Below are 17028 nucleotides of genomic sequence, written 5' to 3'. Positions count from 1 at the left end.
CTTGTGGGGTCACCACAATAATTTCTCTTAGAAATTTCCTAATTTCAATAAAACCTACTATGGAAACTTATTTGGTTGCCTTTTCCCTCTCTTATATATGCTCCTCTGCCTCTTTCCCTTCTTTTCTGGCATTCGTTTTTCTTCTTTTCCTTTGGAGAAAGCACAGGCTTTAGAGCTAGTCAGTTAGAATTTGGCTCAAATTTTATCTTGGTCACATATAAGTATGGAAAAAATATTTTCTTTCTAAAGCCTCTCTGTTTTTTCATACGGAAAATGTAGACTATATACTCTACACTCAGGATTAGAATTAACTGAGAGACACACACATTTTTTCTTTTTTTTTTTTTTTTCCTCATCAGTCAGCTCAGTTCTCTGTAGTAGATGAGGTAGTTATCAACAGGGAGGAGCTGGGAGTTTCCAGCTTAACAATTTAATACTCTTAAGAACTATACAATTATTTCATACAAATACAGGCACCTAAGCAGCTTATAGAGCAAGAATTATAGTAAGATTGGCCCACCATTCTTTTTGCAATCCCCCATAGTTGTGCTTTTATCAAAAAAAAGTGCTACTCCGAACTTCCAAATCAACAACTAAGCTCTGGCCCTATTACTATACCCCAGAACCACGATACAGATACGTGATTACAGACCCTGAACAACAATGCCCATCTTCACAGGCACTTTGAAATGGGGCAGGGTTTCATTTTAGACTATATTTTAAGGCCTAAGAGTGTGCCTCCAGAATTCAACGTTGTAGAGAAAATACTCTGTCTGTAATATAGAAAAATGAGCTTAGAAGACTCTCCGAGTTTCCTTCATGGATTAAAAAGTTGAGGATTATTTTAACTACATGAATTCAGGGTCCTTTCAAATAGTAGTACCCTTATAACTTAAATAGCACAGGTATAAGTTACCATTTCATACTGATCAGCTCCAGTGGGGCATGGAGGTAGGGGAAACAGTTAAAGAAAGAGTTTCCCAGATGTGTTCCAAAATCTGTCATTTCTGTTAAATTGGTAATTATCAAATTTATGAATAAACAAAAATAATATAGAGCTTTTCTAAACACAGATTTCTGAGTCTCACATTTAGAGAGTCTAATTCAGTAGCTCTGGAGCATAGGCTAAGACTATGGATTTTTACAATGTATTTTAAGGAATCTTGATGTAAGTTGTCCTTGAACTTTACTGAAAAACTTTGCCCTACACCCTGCCTTATAAATAAGTTATACAATTGCTTCTTGGGGCTGTTAAGCAATGGAGTCTAGTGAGATTGTTGCAATTTCTTATGCCGAGAGAAAGAAATCCAATTAAGAAATGTAAATTCTTCTTCATGCTGAGAGAATATGAGGCAATAAAAATATGAATTTCTTTATGTTGCATAGAAGCTTCTGGGAGCCCATAAAGGGTGAGCAATCCTTACCAAGCAGCTGGACTGTCATCATCTTCTCTGGCTTTTATGGGAGAAGATGAGGTACTTTCGGCACTTTTCTGAAAACAGTCTCTTTAAGAGTTTCTGTACAGGCTGCAAGGCTTTTTCTTTTAATGCTTGAAATTCATAATTAACGATTTAGAATGGGAGAGAAATGTTAAAATATGGAGTAAGTGCAATCCTTTTTCAGGATGATTATCTTAATACTGTATTGCACCCTGCAATACAGTTGTTCAGAAAGACTGGTGGTTGGGAATAAAGAAAGCATTTTCGGTAAATTTTAAGGAGACTTGTTTGTTAGTGCTTTAAAAAAGAGTGAACAGGCTGGGCGTGGTGGCTCACCTCTGTAACCCCAGCACTTTGGGAGGCCGAGGTGGATGGATCACGAGGTCAAGAGATCAAGACCGTTCTGGCCAACATGGTGAAACCCTGTCTCTACTAAAAATCCAAAAACAAAAAATTAGCCATGTGTGGTGGTGGGCACCTGTAGTCCCAGCTACTCTGGAGGCTGAGGCAAGAGAATCGCTTGAACCCAGGAGGCGGAGGTTGCAGTGAGCCGAGATCGCACCACTGCACTCTAGCCTGGTGACAGAGCGAGACTCCGTCTCAAAAAAAAAAAAAAAAAAAAAAAAAAAAATTAAAAATTGAACAATTCTAATTACTACTTAGGCTCCAACATGGCAGTGTTACCCTGAAGCAGACCCTGTTAGTACAAGGCTGGAGCCCATGGGCTACTGTTGAAAATGTCAGAAAAGTAAAACAAAGATGAAAAGCAAGTGCGAGTTGGTGTGAGAGATTCTATTGCCTTGATATGCCCGTAGAAGCAGAGTTGAGTGAAGGGAGCTGTTTTTATCATTGAGAGGTTCCTTTCATTTAGTTTTCTGAGAGAATTCTATGTGAGCCTGGTTGAATCCTATCTACCACTTCAAATACTGTCTTCCTTCCCATTTTTCTGTTACATGTAGTGAACTTGTTCCAATAACCTTTTCAAGTAGATTCCTGGTTATGTTTCCTTCCTTATGCCCTGGCTTTTGTAAATTCAGTCTCTGCCTTAGTGATTCTAAATCCACATCAGACATATCCTGTATAAGCAAACATATGTTGTTCAAGACATATTCCTAAGCAGCATCTTCTATACCACTTCTGTCTGTTTTTCATTATGCTCCTGATTCTTGATTTAAATGATGCTATTTTGGGAAAACTAACGTGCTCTGGGATTAACAGCAATTCCCTTTGTAAACCAAGCCTGTTAAAAATGTATTTCTGGAAGTCCAGCATAATTTGAACCAGCAAATCTAAGCGACTTCTTTCTGTGTGGAGAGAATTTTAGGTTACTATATTCAAAGATTGCTTTGTTAGCCACAGAAAAAAACAGCCAAAAGTAGAGATTCCCAGAACAATTGTAAATGAATCATTGAATTTAGAACACCATTTTGAAATGATTTTCAATCATTGAATAGACTTCGTAAGTACAAAGACAATTCAATTCTGGTGTGTATCTTCGCCATTTAAAGATATTCATAGGTTTAAAATTTAATGTTTTCTTTTCATTTGGAGTGAATTTATTGTTGGCAGAAAATGCATGAGAGTCTGGACTGGAGAATTAAGTCTTCTGTTCCCTACATAATGGATCTAGCAGAAATGGTTAGCTATTTAGGATTCACAAGTGCTGCTCTGCCAGTCTACATTAGGCATGATTAGGGAGGGCAACTGAAGCCAGGATGTATTGAACTCTGTAAAGTATATGAAACCACCTTGTGTCAGGGCCTGTTTAAGGAATGAAAGCTAAGAATTTGGCTAAGTGCACAACAATGTAAAGATTGAATATCTCAGCAATTTGCCTCAATCATCATATCTCATGTCTTTTATCCCTTAGGTTAGGGCTCATTGTCTAGCTTACTGACTTCAACTTCCTCTTCTATATAGGCTCTAGGCCTCTGACATAGTGTTGATTTCTATAAGCAACCATAGGCATGTTCTGACTGCTGTGCTGTCTCCTAGAGAAGGCATCTTACACTGTAAAATTAGGAAAATCCCACTATACCTGAGGTCCAAAGTAGGGCTATTACTAGATTAAGGTCATATCACTAGTTAGTGGAAGAGCAGAGATTTAATTCAGAGTTTAGAAAAAAGAAGTAAGGTAAAGTTTAGACAAATATTGGAATATGTGACATGTAATAGATCAACTTGGTTTGTGAATTCATGTTAGGTATTGCATTCTGTATCAGTTTCTGCCACAAAGGAAGGAAGGGAACATTTGTGGGACATACAGATTTTGAGTCAGGCAAGCCTGAGCTCAAATTCTGTCCCACCACTTAATAGCAGAGTGATTTGGGGTAAATGACGAAACCTCTCAAGGACTCACTGTCATCATTTATGAAGTGGGAATAATAGTAAACTTCGTAAGAATTTGCAAGACCATTTATAAAGAGATTGGCAGAGTGCCTGACTAATAGTAGACTTAGTGAGGACTCATCTGTAAAGCCTACACTCTCCCTACCATACCATAGATCCTTCCTATTGGCAACATTGCTGTATTTGTAACTATGTATTTCCCTGTCACTCTAATAATAGTCACAAGATAATTTCCATTATGAGATACCAAAATTTACAAGACCGCGTGATAAGTTTGACCAACACAGTTAGAAAGGAAAAAAATGCCATTGTGTGTTTGTAAAGTAAGATTTTAAATGAGATCATTGAAAGCCTACTTGTTTATCTTTCAGAGATACTCAGCAACTCTTTTTTCTTCCCAAGTAATGGATTATTATATATTTAATTGCTATTTTGAGAAAGGTATTCCTCGAAATGGGCATTAGGGAAACAGGACAGATTTTAATTAAACAATTTAGCACATGCTGAATAACCCTACCAGGAGGCATGATAAAGGTATGCTTAATTGGCTCAGAAAGATGGTAGTAATGTGAGAACTTCAAACACAAAGTTAACTGCAGAGATAATTCTACATCTATCTCCTCATCAACAGCAAGGGAAACTACTAAACATTTAAATAGGCAAGGCAAGAAAATCAGAGAATAGGCCAGACTTTCATCTAATTTGTCTCCCAAAAAAGTTACTTCAGGTGTGCACATGTATTCTACTTTGGTGACAAGACTACATAAGGAAGGGTCTGCCTTATTTCTAAGACTGTCTGACAGCACGTTTCCCTCAATACTTTGTACAACGTGTATGGTGGTGTTTCTCATTCTATCATTCCTTTCATTCATTCCCTCTATCCCACCTAAAACTTAACACTTTTCTAAATGTCAGTGCCAGCATAGGCACAGAAGAATAGTGTGGAGAGCAGAATTGACTATCCTATGTTCCTCTTTGTCTCCACCAGTCTGTATAATGGGTCGGAAGACCAGGCGGACTGGTCAGAGAATGGGGCAGCATTAGGACCAATTGCAGGACAGTTAAACAGCTAGACAGATTGATTGTAAAACAGCTGTCTGAAGTCAACTAAGTTCTGAGGTCTGAAAACCAGAAGACCACAAAAGCTGAAGTAAATCAATGAGAGGAAAGAGGTAGGTAAAAATTAGCTCAGTTCCATTTGGCCAGAATATAGAGAATGGCCATTGTATGCCAGGACTTGTGATAGCTTGTGAAAATTTAGAATACAAAGGTAAAATAATTTCACACTTGTTTTTCTAAAAGGTATTACTGACTACCAGAGGAAACACGTACATGGGCAGATGATAGCAAAACAATGGTAAGTCATGTGACAGAGCTTTGTATGAGGTGTTACGGAGGCACATAGCATGGCCACCTATTCTGCATTCCTTGATTTCACCGTTCACGATTATCGTTATGTCTGGGATATTAAGAATCCTGATGACATCATTCTTTTATCTTACTTGAGCTTTTCCAGCAAGAATGTTTTCAATGTGAATCTTTTTATAGCAAAACTTCTGACATCAGAATATCATTTCTACTTCTGTTTTTCATATATTTTAGCTTTGATTTTATAGCTTCCCTCTTTTTATATTTTTCTTCTGCCTTCTTGGAATTTTTAATGTAATCTTCCAATTCACGTATTTATTCTTAAGTGTATCGTCGTCTTTGATCAGTTATTATGTTAATCATTTTCACCAGTTTACTTTTCAGATTTCTTGTTCTTATGTTACTAATATATTTCCTTATCTTCTAAAGTATTACAGTTATTTTACATTACTGATCCATCCATTCCAGTGGTCAGATAGCTTATTGAGTTTGTCTTCCTTTAGTAGTCCTTGCAATCTTTATACATCTAGTTATCTTCCCTGGGTGCTCATTTCACCTTGAGAGTATAGTTACTCTGTCTGGTAATGTGTACTATGGAATGCCTAAGGCCATGCTTTCCTCTTTGTATGTCCAAGTGAATTTAGAAAAAGAAAATGGGCTTAATTTCAGGAAAGAGAGCTCAGGACTATTATTTCTCTTTGCAGTCCTCCACCAGGCAACTGCTGTGATTGGGATTTATCATCAATACCTTAGGGAGAAGCAGCATTGAGAAAAGGTTACTTGTCTAGTTTGTCACCTACAATCTTGGAGTTTAAAGATAGGGGTGGAGAAGAGAGTGACTGAGTGGGGTTGGTCTCTTTACCTGAATAGGACTTTTAAACTGTGTTACTATTGTCTAGATACCTGTACAGTGGCCTAGCCTGGACCAACAATTTAAGTGAACTTGGAAGCAAACTCTTATCCAGTCAGACTTCCACATAAGAATGTGCACTGACTGACACCTTCATTGCAGCCTTGTGAGGCCCTAAGCGCAGGACCCAGCAAAGTCATGCCAGGACCCTTGACTCACAGAAATAATAAGCTAGTAAATGTGTGTGTTTTTGTGTGTGTGTGCACGTGCGTGTGTTTTAAGTCTCTGAGTTTGTGGTGATTTGTTACACAGCAATAGATAATTGTTACAGCATTCCTTAAGTTGGAATGACATGTAAATGAAAGAGTTGCGAAAAAGCATGGCTATCTTTTGAATTTTTCGGCAGCTTCATATAACTACACCATGGAGGACATGGTGGGAGAGTAAGAGCCCAGGATAATTAAGAACACACTATTTGCTGATCAGCATGCCAGCTGTTTTTCAGGCATCTTTGTATCTTCCCTAAAACCTTGTGAGTTTAGTATCATTGCTGTGTTTTAAAAAATTGGGACTTGACACAGTCAAACAGGCATGGACTGAGATGTTGATTTCCATCAAGAGAAAGAGCAACAGAATGAGACTTGGGGTGGCTGGCTTCAAACAGTTTCTTCCATTTACCCTAGTGTGCCAGAAAAAAGCATTAATTTTTGTGCACCTTGACGTGAAAAAGTTTGGGAAATGCTTAGGCTAAGCAATTTAATTTAAGCAATTTATCATTTTGCAAGTGGATGATACGTCTTTCACACATAGACATATAACTCTAAACTTTGTGTTTTTTGCATTGTATTGCACCATTTAAAAGTAAAATATGAGCTTGGGGTAGGAAGAGGCCAGGAAATTTAGAACTTTTAAGCTATTTATATGGTATGATATAATCATTGAACTAGTACTATAAGCTAGGTATTGAGTTCGGTGCTTTAAATCTATTATCTCATTTAATACTTATAACAAAGCTGAGAGGTAAGAAATGAAATATACTCATTTTCAGGGCAAAGTAACAAAGTCAGAGGGAAATTAAATAAGTTGCAGAAGGTATCAGGGTTATTAAATGATGGGAAATTTAACTAAATTTTATTGAATTTAATTCCATTTTATGTCTGTCTAACTCTAAAGGCAGTAAATTTAACTTTAAAATAAAATGACCTGAATTGTGGCCAAGGTCTGAATGTGATGTGGAAATCTAATTCACCGATTTTTTCGTAATGTATTATATTGTATACAAAATGTTTACAAATTACATTTTGAAAAATGACAGCTCTTTTTCATAAGGTAAAATGAAGTGAAAGAAAGTTTTATGCTGGGCATCTATTATTTTTTGTGTACTTAGATGTTTTTATGAAGTGCTGAAGAAACCAGGATGAGTTTCAAGATGGAGAATTGGAGGCAGCTTATGGAAGAAAACTGCTTGTATGTTCTTGTATATTCATAAAGATTGAAAATTTCTTGATCAGGATGGAAGTGGGAAGATATGAGGCACTATGGACAATATAACAAATCAAGTTAAAAGGGAAGTTTAGACTGACAAAATATCTTTTGTTTGCTCTCTTAACCAACATGATAAACAATGTGATAATAGTTCAGGCTCAATGGCGCTACCAGTTATGGCTTTTGTACGTAGAGCTAATTTTTCTTTCTTTGGACTTTACCCATAAATAAAATGGGAATATGATAGTACCTAACTCTTAGGGTTTTATGATGATTAAATGATAAACTATTATACATAAATTTTAGAGTTTCTAAAATGGGTATGTTTTACTATGGAAAATTAAAAGGTGCTTTATTTAATTTTAAGAAACATATAGCTGTTGTGTAGGCTTAATAAATGGCTTAGGTGTTTATTTATCCCATGAGTTTGTGAGATTGTGCATCTGGGGTACAATAAATTTTAAATGTTTAGTTATTTGAACAATTGTGCAGCATACATACAGACCTCTCTGCCTCCCTCTCTCCCAAATGCAATCCATTGTGGGCAGCGTGATTTGTAGCTAATAGTGAACATCAACTTGGTGACAAAATAAATTTTTCTTAGAATGAATTTCTCTCTTTAATAGGGATTTAATTTTGTTAAAAGTAATAACTAAAGAATGTTTTCTTCAATGAGATCACTGACTTTCTTAAATAATTGGTGACGCTCTAGTATGTCCATAATGGCAATTATCCAGATCTCAGTGTGACCAGCTTTAAACTTTGAGAAAACAGATGAGCCCATTAAAGGATAATAGTTTTATGAGGAAATGCAAATAATTTCAACTAACCAGACTACATTGATTTTCATAGTTCCATTGCAATAAATGAAAACAAATCTTCTGCTAATTTTAAAGATCATAGATGCTAAGAGGGGTCAGTTTAGAGAATAAAATGATACAGTAAAACTGAAAAAAAAGGAGAAATTTCTTTTTCATTTTCTGTGAAAGACCAATATTTAAAGATTGCAGGATCAACAGCACATTTCTGCTTGAATGAGAGACAGTGAGATCAGGAAAACATGACATATAAACAAAAGAAAATGGGCATAATTCTTCTTGTATTATATTAATAAATATAGTGGTAAAATGGAAACTAGAACAGATATGTAAAATGACTAACGGAACTGCAGTGATAAAATAAATTATTAATAGAAAATACCTTGTGTTCAACTCATTAGTAGTGTTTAGATCTCTGACCTACTTAGAAAGAAATAGTTTTTCTGTCTTAGTGTTCAGAACTGCTGAACAGGCCAGGATTGGCGAGTATAACTAGGACTAGATTTCCTACGGTAAATCATTTAAGTTGCATGTAGTACCTATTATCAAAAAGCAAATGAAGAATTCATTTAATAGTGTATGCTGCTTAGGAATCTTTATTGAAGCCTGATTTTCCCACCACCAAGTTTATATGCCTTCACCATCTGTAGTTCTCAAATTCAAGCCATGCTAATGCTAACAAAGTGGCTGGCTTGGCAGATCAATCAGAGAGGAAGCCTGGAGATTTACCTACTTTGGAAAGGTAATTTAAAACTAAATCCACCTTTAGAAGTGAGTGTCCCATTTGTGTTTATAGGTTTCACTAGAGGGGAGCCCAACATATTAGAAGCATTTCCTTTTGTTTGCCAATAGCAGTGAAAACTAAGGCTAAAACCCAAAAGGATATGACTTAGACAAGAATGAGCATATGGCTCTCAAAGTTTTAATCACTAGGAAAGGAAAATATAGTTGCAGCTTATAGATAAACAGCTCTGTTTTAGCAAAAGCCAGATGAGTACAAAGTTGGTTGTAAGATAATTGGTAAAAAAAAAAAAAAAAAGTCAGCCATTTAAAGGAGCATATTAGTTTTGCATGCTCAATATAACAACAACAACTTACCTAAGGAGAGATGAGTCTAACAGGAAAAATTCAAGCAGCAGAAAAATTTGGTACAATAATCTCCTATGAACTAAATTACCTGAAGTATTCTATCAGTATCGGTCATAGAGTTAAGAGGCAGGAGTTCAGGCACGACATTTAGGTGGTTTGACACCATTATTGCCAATCATACTAAAACTTCTAAAGGGATAAGGAACAATTTCTTGCACAATTTTGGAAGATCATATGATTCATACTATATTGGAATTTTCATGGTAAGATCGACAATCCCTTGGTGATTTTTCCAACTTTCAGCATAAAATTGCAAGTCTATTTTGAAATAGGAGCAAAGTGCAATCTGTCTTTACAAGGGCTAAAATGTTTGCAAATTTCATAATATCTTACTTCCTGACTATACATGTTCCTTTGGAATCTTTGACCAAAATCCATGATTTACTTGTAAAAAGTTAAAGGCTCAGTGATAAAATATGCAGTACTCCTAAATGTGCTGGTCAAATAAATTTAAGACAACGATATGCTTTCATTTAACAATGACAACAACAAAACTAAACACATGTGGACCATTTTTTCAGCAAATATTTTTTTAAAAGCCTACTTTTGACTAGGCAGACATTGTTCTTTGTGTGAAGTTGTAAACTTGAACTTTGTTACATATTTACTATCATGATATTTCTCATGTCTTAGCTTCATAGCCTGTCTTCCCTCCCTCCCTCCCTCCCTCCCTCCCTTCCTTCCTTCCTTCCATCCTTCCATCCTTCCTTCCCTCCCTTCCTTCCTTCCTTCCTTCCTTCCTTCCTTCCTTCCTTCCTTCCTTCCCTCCCGCCCTCCCTCCCTTCTTTCCATTTTTTCTTTCTTCCTTCCTTGTTTCCACATATATTTGAGGTTTCTTTCACATGCCATGCACTAGCTGAATGAAACGTAGACTTGGCCATTTCAGAGCTCACAGACAGTGGGAATTATGTAAACACCGAAGTATGATACCAAAAGTATGAAAATTAGATTCACAAGCTAAAATATTAACTACAGACTAAAAAACAAAAGGCTCAAACAAACAAACAAAAAAACCACATATTTAGGTTGAAAGACGCTAAAGTGATTAAGCCAATCTTACCTACGTGGAATATTCATGCATTAGACAAGAGAAGGTGCGGATACACATGCTACATTAGAGATTATAGATAAAAAAATCCCAAAGGTGTTGCATTAATTTCCTATTATTGCCATAACAAATTACCATAAATTTGTTATCTTAAAATAGCATGCATTTATTATTTTGTAGTCTATAGTTCAGAAATTTGGCATGGGTCTCCCAGAGCTAAAATCAAGGCACTGTCAGGGCTCTGTTCTCTTCTGGACATACTGATGTCCTTTCTTTTGGATATATACCCAGTAATGCTGACTGCTGGATCATATGGTAGTTCTATTTTTTATTTTTTGATGAACTTTAATATTGTTTGCCTTATGGCTGTACGAATTTATATTCCCAATTACAGTGTGCAGCTTTCCCTTTCCTTCACATCCTCCCAACACTTGTTTCCTTTTGTCTTTTTGTTAATAGCCATTCTAATAGGTGTGAGGTGATAGCTAATTGTGGTTTTGTTTATTTTTATTTTTATTTATTTATTTTTGAGACGGAGTCTTCCTCCGTTACCCAGGCCAGAGTGCAGTGGTGCAATCTTGGTTCATTGCAGCCTCCACCTCCCAGGTTCAAGCAGTTCTCCTACCTCAGCCTCCCGAGTAGCTGGGATTACAGGTGCCTGCCACCACACCCGGCTAATTTTTGTATTTTTAATAGAGACGGGGTTCCACCATCTTGGCCAGGCTGGTCTTGAGCTCTTGACTCCCAAAGTACTTGGATTACAGACATGAGCCACCGTGCCTGGCTTCATTGTGGTTTTAATTTGCCATTCGCAGATGCTTAGTGATGTTGAACAATTATTCATATACATGTTGGCCATTTGTATGTCTCTTTTTGAGAAATGTCTATTCCGGTCCTTCACCCATTTTAAAATTGGCTTACTTGCTTTCTTGTTATTGAGTTGTTTAGACTTCTTATATATTTTATATGTTAATACATTATCAGATCTATAGTTTGGAAATGTTTTCTTATGCTCTGTGGATTGTCTCTTCACTGTTGTTTTTTTTCTTGGCTGTGCAAAGAAAAAAATGAACATTACATTTGTTCATTGTAATCCCATTTATCTATTTTTCCTGTTGTTGTTTGTGCTTTTGGAGTTATATCTAAGAATTATTGCCTAGATCAATGTCATGGAGCTTTTGTCCTATGTTTTCTTCTAATAATTTTATAGTTTTGGGTCTTACATTGAAGTCTTAAACCCATTTTGACTTCATTTTTTGTATATGTTGTAAGACAAAGGTCCAATTTCATTCTTCTGCATGTGGATATCTGCTTTTCCCAACATCATTTGTAGGACGGACTATTCTGTTCCCATTGTGTATCTTGGCATCGTTGTCAAAGATCAGTTGACTGTATATGTGTGGGTTTATTTCTGGGCTTTGCATTCTGTTCCAGTGGTCTATGTGTCTGCTTTTATGCCAGTACCCTGTTTTTAGGCTACTATAGCTTTGTAGTATATTTTGAAGTCAGGCAATGTGATACTCCCAGTTATATTTATTTTGTTCAAGATTGCTTTGACTATTAGGGGTCTTTTTTGTGTTCCATACAAATTTTAGAATTGTTTTTTCTTATTCTGCGGAGAATGTCATTTGTATTTTGATAGGGATTGCACTGTGTCTGTAGATTGCTTTGAGTAGTATGGATATTTTAACAATATTAATTCTTCCAATCCATGAACATAGAATGTTTTTCATTTATTTGTGTCTTCTTCAGTTCTTTCATCAGTGTTTTATAGTCATCATAATATAGGTGTGCCCACTCTTTGGTTAAATTTATTCCTTTTTTTGTGTGTAGCTATTGTATATGGTATTATTTTCTTGATGCCTTTTTCTGATAGTTTTGTGGTAGTATATAGAAATACTATGCATTTTGTATGTTAATTTTGTATTCTGAAGCTTTACCAAAGTTGTTTATTACTTCTAATGGTATTTTGGTGAAGTTTTTAGGGTTTTCTGTGTATTCTCTATATGATTCTATATATATTTCCTGTCATTCACAAACAGGGACAATTTAAGTTTGCCCCTTCCAAGTTTGATGCCTTTTATTTCTTTCTCTTATTGCCTAATTCCTCTGGCTACTAATAAAACTCTGCCTGGGACTTCCTAGTACTCTCCTTCAGTATTCATCAGGTCTCAGTCCAAGTGTTACCTCATTAGAAAAAGATTCTCCATCTAATTCAATTAGAAAAAAAAATTCATCTAATTGAATTATTATATAATTCAAAATAACCTCCCCATTCAATCTCTATCCCTTCATTCTTTAAAATTTTCCTTACCTCTCTTATCATTCTTTTGTTCACTTTTCTGTTCTCTTGTATACGCTTATCCCATCTTCCTCTACAGTGTAAACTTGATAAGGACAAGACCTTCATTGCATGCCTTGTTCATTATTGTGCCTCAAATACAGAGTCCATGGTTGGCACTCAATAAATATTTGCTTAACTAAAGCATAGCTTGTATTTAGGGGAAGTTAAGCCAGTTATTGGATAGATGCTGTGCCACTGACAATATTTCAATGCAATATCTGAAGGTAAGATTGCATCCGCAATATTATATTATTCTCTAAAGTATGAACAAAGAGATCCTTTGATGATGATTTTATTCATAAACATATGTCTTCTCCACCAGTACTTGGACAGAGATTTGCATATAATAGGCACTCCATTGAAATTGCTTGCATTGTTTCAGGGTAGGGTAAATACATGGTAGCTGTAATAAAACCTCTCAACCACAACATAATCCAAATAGAACCAACCTTCAGAGATAAAGGAAGATGATCCCAATTGTCTAGTGATTGCAAAATTATATTAACCTTAGGTAAAGTCTATTGTGTATAAATTAGGGTAGAAGCTTAGTGCAGGAGAATGAACAATAGTTTTAGTGTCAGAAAATATGAGTTAAATTCCCTGCTTACCTTATTGCTAGACCTACGACTTGAAGAAGTTTTGTGGGTTTTTTCTCTTTTGTTTATGTCTCTGAACTTTGGTTTCCTGAATAGGATAGAGCAGAATATTTAGGTGACATTAGTGAAAAGGGAAACTGTGAGGGGGATGCATAATCACCTTTGGGAAACTGTGGATATTCTTAGAACAGAAAAAAATAGATTAGTGAGGTTTTGAATCTTTCCGCTTATCTTTGTGAGGATTATATGCCAAAGACTAGTTATTGTGGCCATACTCCTTCTCCATTAGTGGCATTGGAGAACCAGAAACATGGGATCCAAAGAGAAGCTTAGCAATGTTGAGTCATGTTAATACTAACTTAATTGTTGTTTGCCACCCTACCCCCCCCCCAAAAAAAAAGGTTACAATGTGATTGTCACAACAGCATGGGGCTGTACTGAGCTTTTTGTCATGATATGAAATAGGCTTCTCTATTAGAAAAAGATTACCCAAGTAGATCATATAAGCAGAAGTGTGCTGTTATGGTGGAGGCATATTCATGTTGGTTCTGCATTCACAGTGAACAGTTGTACCCAGCTCCTAAGACCTACTGGAGATCGAATGTATTTAAATTGAGCATACTTAGATAGAAAGATATTCTGAAATTTCTCAGCTCTTTTCTCTATATTGTTGAAAATTATCTTTTACAATGCAAAGCCTCTTTAACTTGTAAAATATATCATTATACTTTGCTTTGAGTAATGTGCAAGTTAATGTCCCTCCCATCCCAATCATAACAGCCCCTCAGCCAACTGTAAAAGATGCTTTAATGATTATTTTATTCACTTAATGTCTTTTTTCATCTGGGGTTAGACAAGTAGAGCTGGAGTGCCTTGCCTATGCACTATCATTTGTTTTAAAGATTCTTGGGGAGTTAAAAATAAAAGAAACTTAGAAAAAAGAAAGTTGAAAGTTAAATGACTGTATTAACATAGTACTAACCAATAAATTAAGAGCGCAATGCAATTAAACAAAATTTCAAATTCAAAATGGCTTGTGTCATGAAAACCTTAAGCTATTCTAAATTTTCACTGTATACAAAATTGTACAATTAGCAAGGAACAATGTGCTAATGGGTTTTAAATATTCATTTTAGGCTTATAGTTTTTAGTTTATACATTTTTTGGAGAGCTTCAATACATAAATACCACAGCAATTCATTTAAAATGGTATTTTTTTAGTTTCCTAAATGATTTGGATGCCCAAGTCTCTTTCTATAAAAGAATTTCTTAGTATAATAATTAGGCAATAATTCAATTCTTTCCGAATGTCTAGTAAAATTTCTCCTATTTATCTTAATAAAAGCTTCCAAGTGAACCAAAATTTTATGTTTCAAATCGTTATAATTTTACTGATCTTATAAAAAGAAGCTAAGTTAAAGACAGCAAACCTACTGAGTAAATGGAATTCTGACCTCATTCTCTTTTGTGCCTAAGTGTGCCAGAGAAAGAGTGAAAATGATGAGATTGGTGTTAGAGAAAATGTTTTTTATTTGTGGCCATGTGATGGATTTCTCTTGGTCTTTTCCATTTTGCTTGTCTTTTCCTCCTGGATTCTGACAGTACTAAATATTGTGGTACCATTCTATCCACCTCCAGCTCATTAATCAAACTCTAAGTTTCATAAGTTTAGAGGTTGTTTATTATTCTTTCAGTATCTCCAACAGTATAAATAAAATATCTATTATTTAGCTACTTGACACTTAAATATGTATATGTGCATGTGTGTATACATATATTTATATATGTGCACATGTGTATGTGTATTGTATAATAATAGAAAATTTTCTGGTCTTTGTCCCAGATTCCTGGGATAGAACTTCTAAAGCCCAGACATTTCTTAATGGATAGGAGTATTTGTGTTGTTCATAATAGTCTCTGGGTTTATGCTTATAAGATCACTTATAGTGGGCTTTTAGATAGTTTATGTTAACAAGGTGGGTCAGGATGAAGGCAGGCTATGCCCGAAAAAACAACCATGTAATTAGAAGGTTGGTGCTTTGAACCAGATGGTATCAGTTCAACCTCTGGGCAAGAGAGATAAGTTGGAGATAGAGTTAAATCCTGTGGCCAATGATCCAATGAATTGCACTGCATAGCAAGACTCCAATAAAAACTCTGGACACTGGGGCTCCAATGACCTTCTTGACTGGGGACACATCAGTGTGCTGGGAGGGTGACATGGTCCTGATTCCATGGAGAGAGGACCTTCAAGACCTTCCTAGACCTCTTCCTCTGGCATCTAAAATGAGAGCAGTCTTGTTGGGGACTATGCCCTTGATCTGTGGGATCTGCACTAACTCTGGGAGTTACTGACATAATTGACTTGCAGTATTAGAGAATCTGTGTTAAATGTGTGTGTTAAAATATATGAATATTTCTATCTTAGAGTCTCTAATTAATAGTGGCAGCAAAGATTCTCAGTCCTTATGGTTTGGAATAGAGATTTACACCCTCTACTATGAAGTGCTTTTATTGCCTTGCCCAATCTCAGAAAAAACCATTACACAGCTGGCACTATTAATCCCCTTGGGAAACTGTTCTTCTGGGGTTTGAGGAAGGCTTTTAAGAGGTTTCACTACTCTGTGTCTGATACAAGTACAAGATAAAGACTGCATGCACAGGTTAAAAACTGAACAGATTTCTGGGGAAGATAAGAAGGTCTTAACCATGATCTCTATTTTGTCATTCCTATGTCCTCTTCCATTTTGTGGCTTAGGTTTATTAATTTCCCCTACCTTTTCTCCATATAATTTCCTTTTCCAAAGAATGGACATTATATGCTCATTTTCACTAACATGTGAACAATGAATGGTGCTTTAATTGTTCTCCTCCCTCTGAGCAGAGTTCTTTTTCATTCCCTTATCAATATGTCAAGAGGACCCAGTTTCTATTTTGACTCCACAAAATTGTTTCTCATAACATAATTGGATGAAACAAGCCTGCCTCCTGTAAACTCTGTATCCTTTGTTCTCTTTATAAAAGTAGGAAGACAGTTTATTATGTCCCAGACACTCTTTTAAATGCTTTGTATGTATTAGCTGTTTTTAATCTTCAAAAAACCAGGAGGTAGGTGCTATGTTAATCTTCACTTTACAGATGATTTTGTGAGACACAATGAGTTAAAAGCATTTACTCAAGACAGTTTAGCTAGTAGGTGACAGAACCAAGACTGCAATCAAGGTTATTTGATTCTGGAGCCCATACTCATAAATTATTAAGCTATGCTGCCTCACATAAGATGCTTCTCAGTGCTTGGAGAACTGTGCTCTTGTTCTGTCCTAGGAAGAGAAGTTTGTGAAACATTTGAAAACATTTCTCCTATTTCCACAGTCTTGTTTCTCAGGACTTTCCCATATGTTCCCTCTTTCCACTATATTGAATTATTGGTTATTTCCTAAATGCCAAGTACTTTTTGCTACTTCCCACTTGCTTTTTTCTATGCTTGAAGAGCCCTTTTCTATTTCTCTTTGCCACTTACTTCTGCTCATTCTTCAACTCAGCTTCAAGCCTTCCATAATGCCCAGTATGGAAAAGTAACCA

Source organism: Macaca fascicularis, chromosome 15 (genome assembly GCF_037993035.2).
Source record: "Macaca fascicularis isolate 582-1 chromosome 15, T2T-MFA8v1.1".
NCBI lineage: Eukaryota > Metazoa > Chordata > Mammalia > Primates > Cercopithecidae > Macaca > Macaca fascicularis.
Note: the sequence above shows the minus strand (reverse complement) of the source record.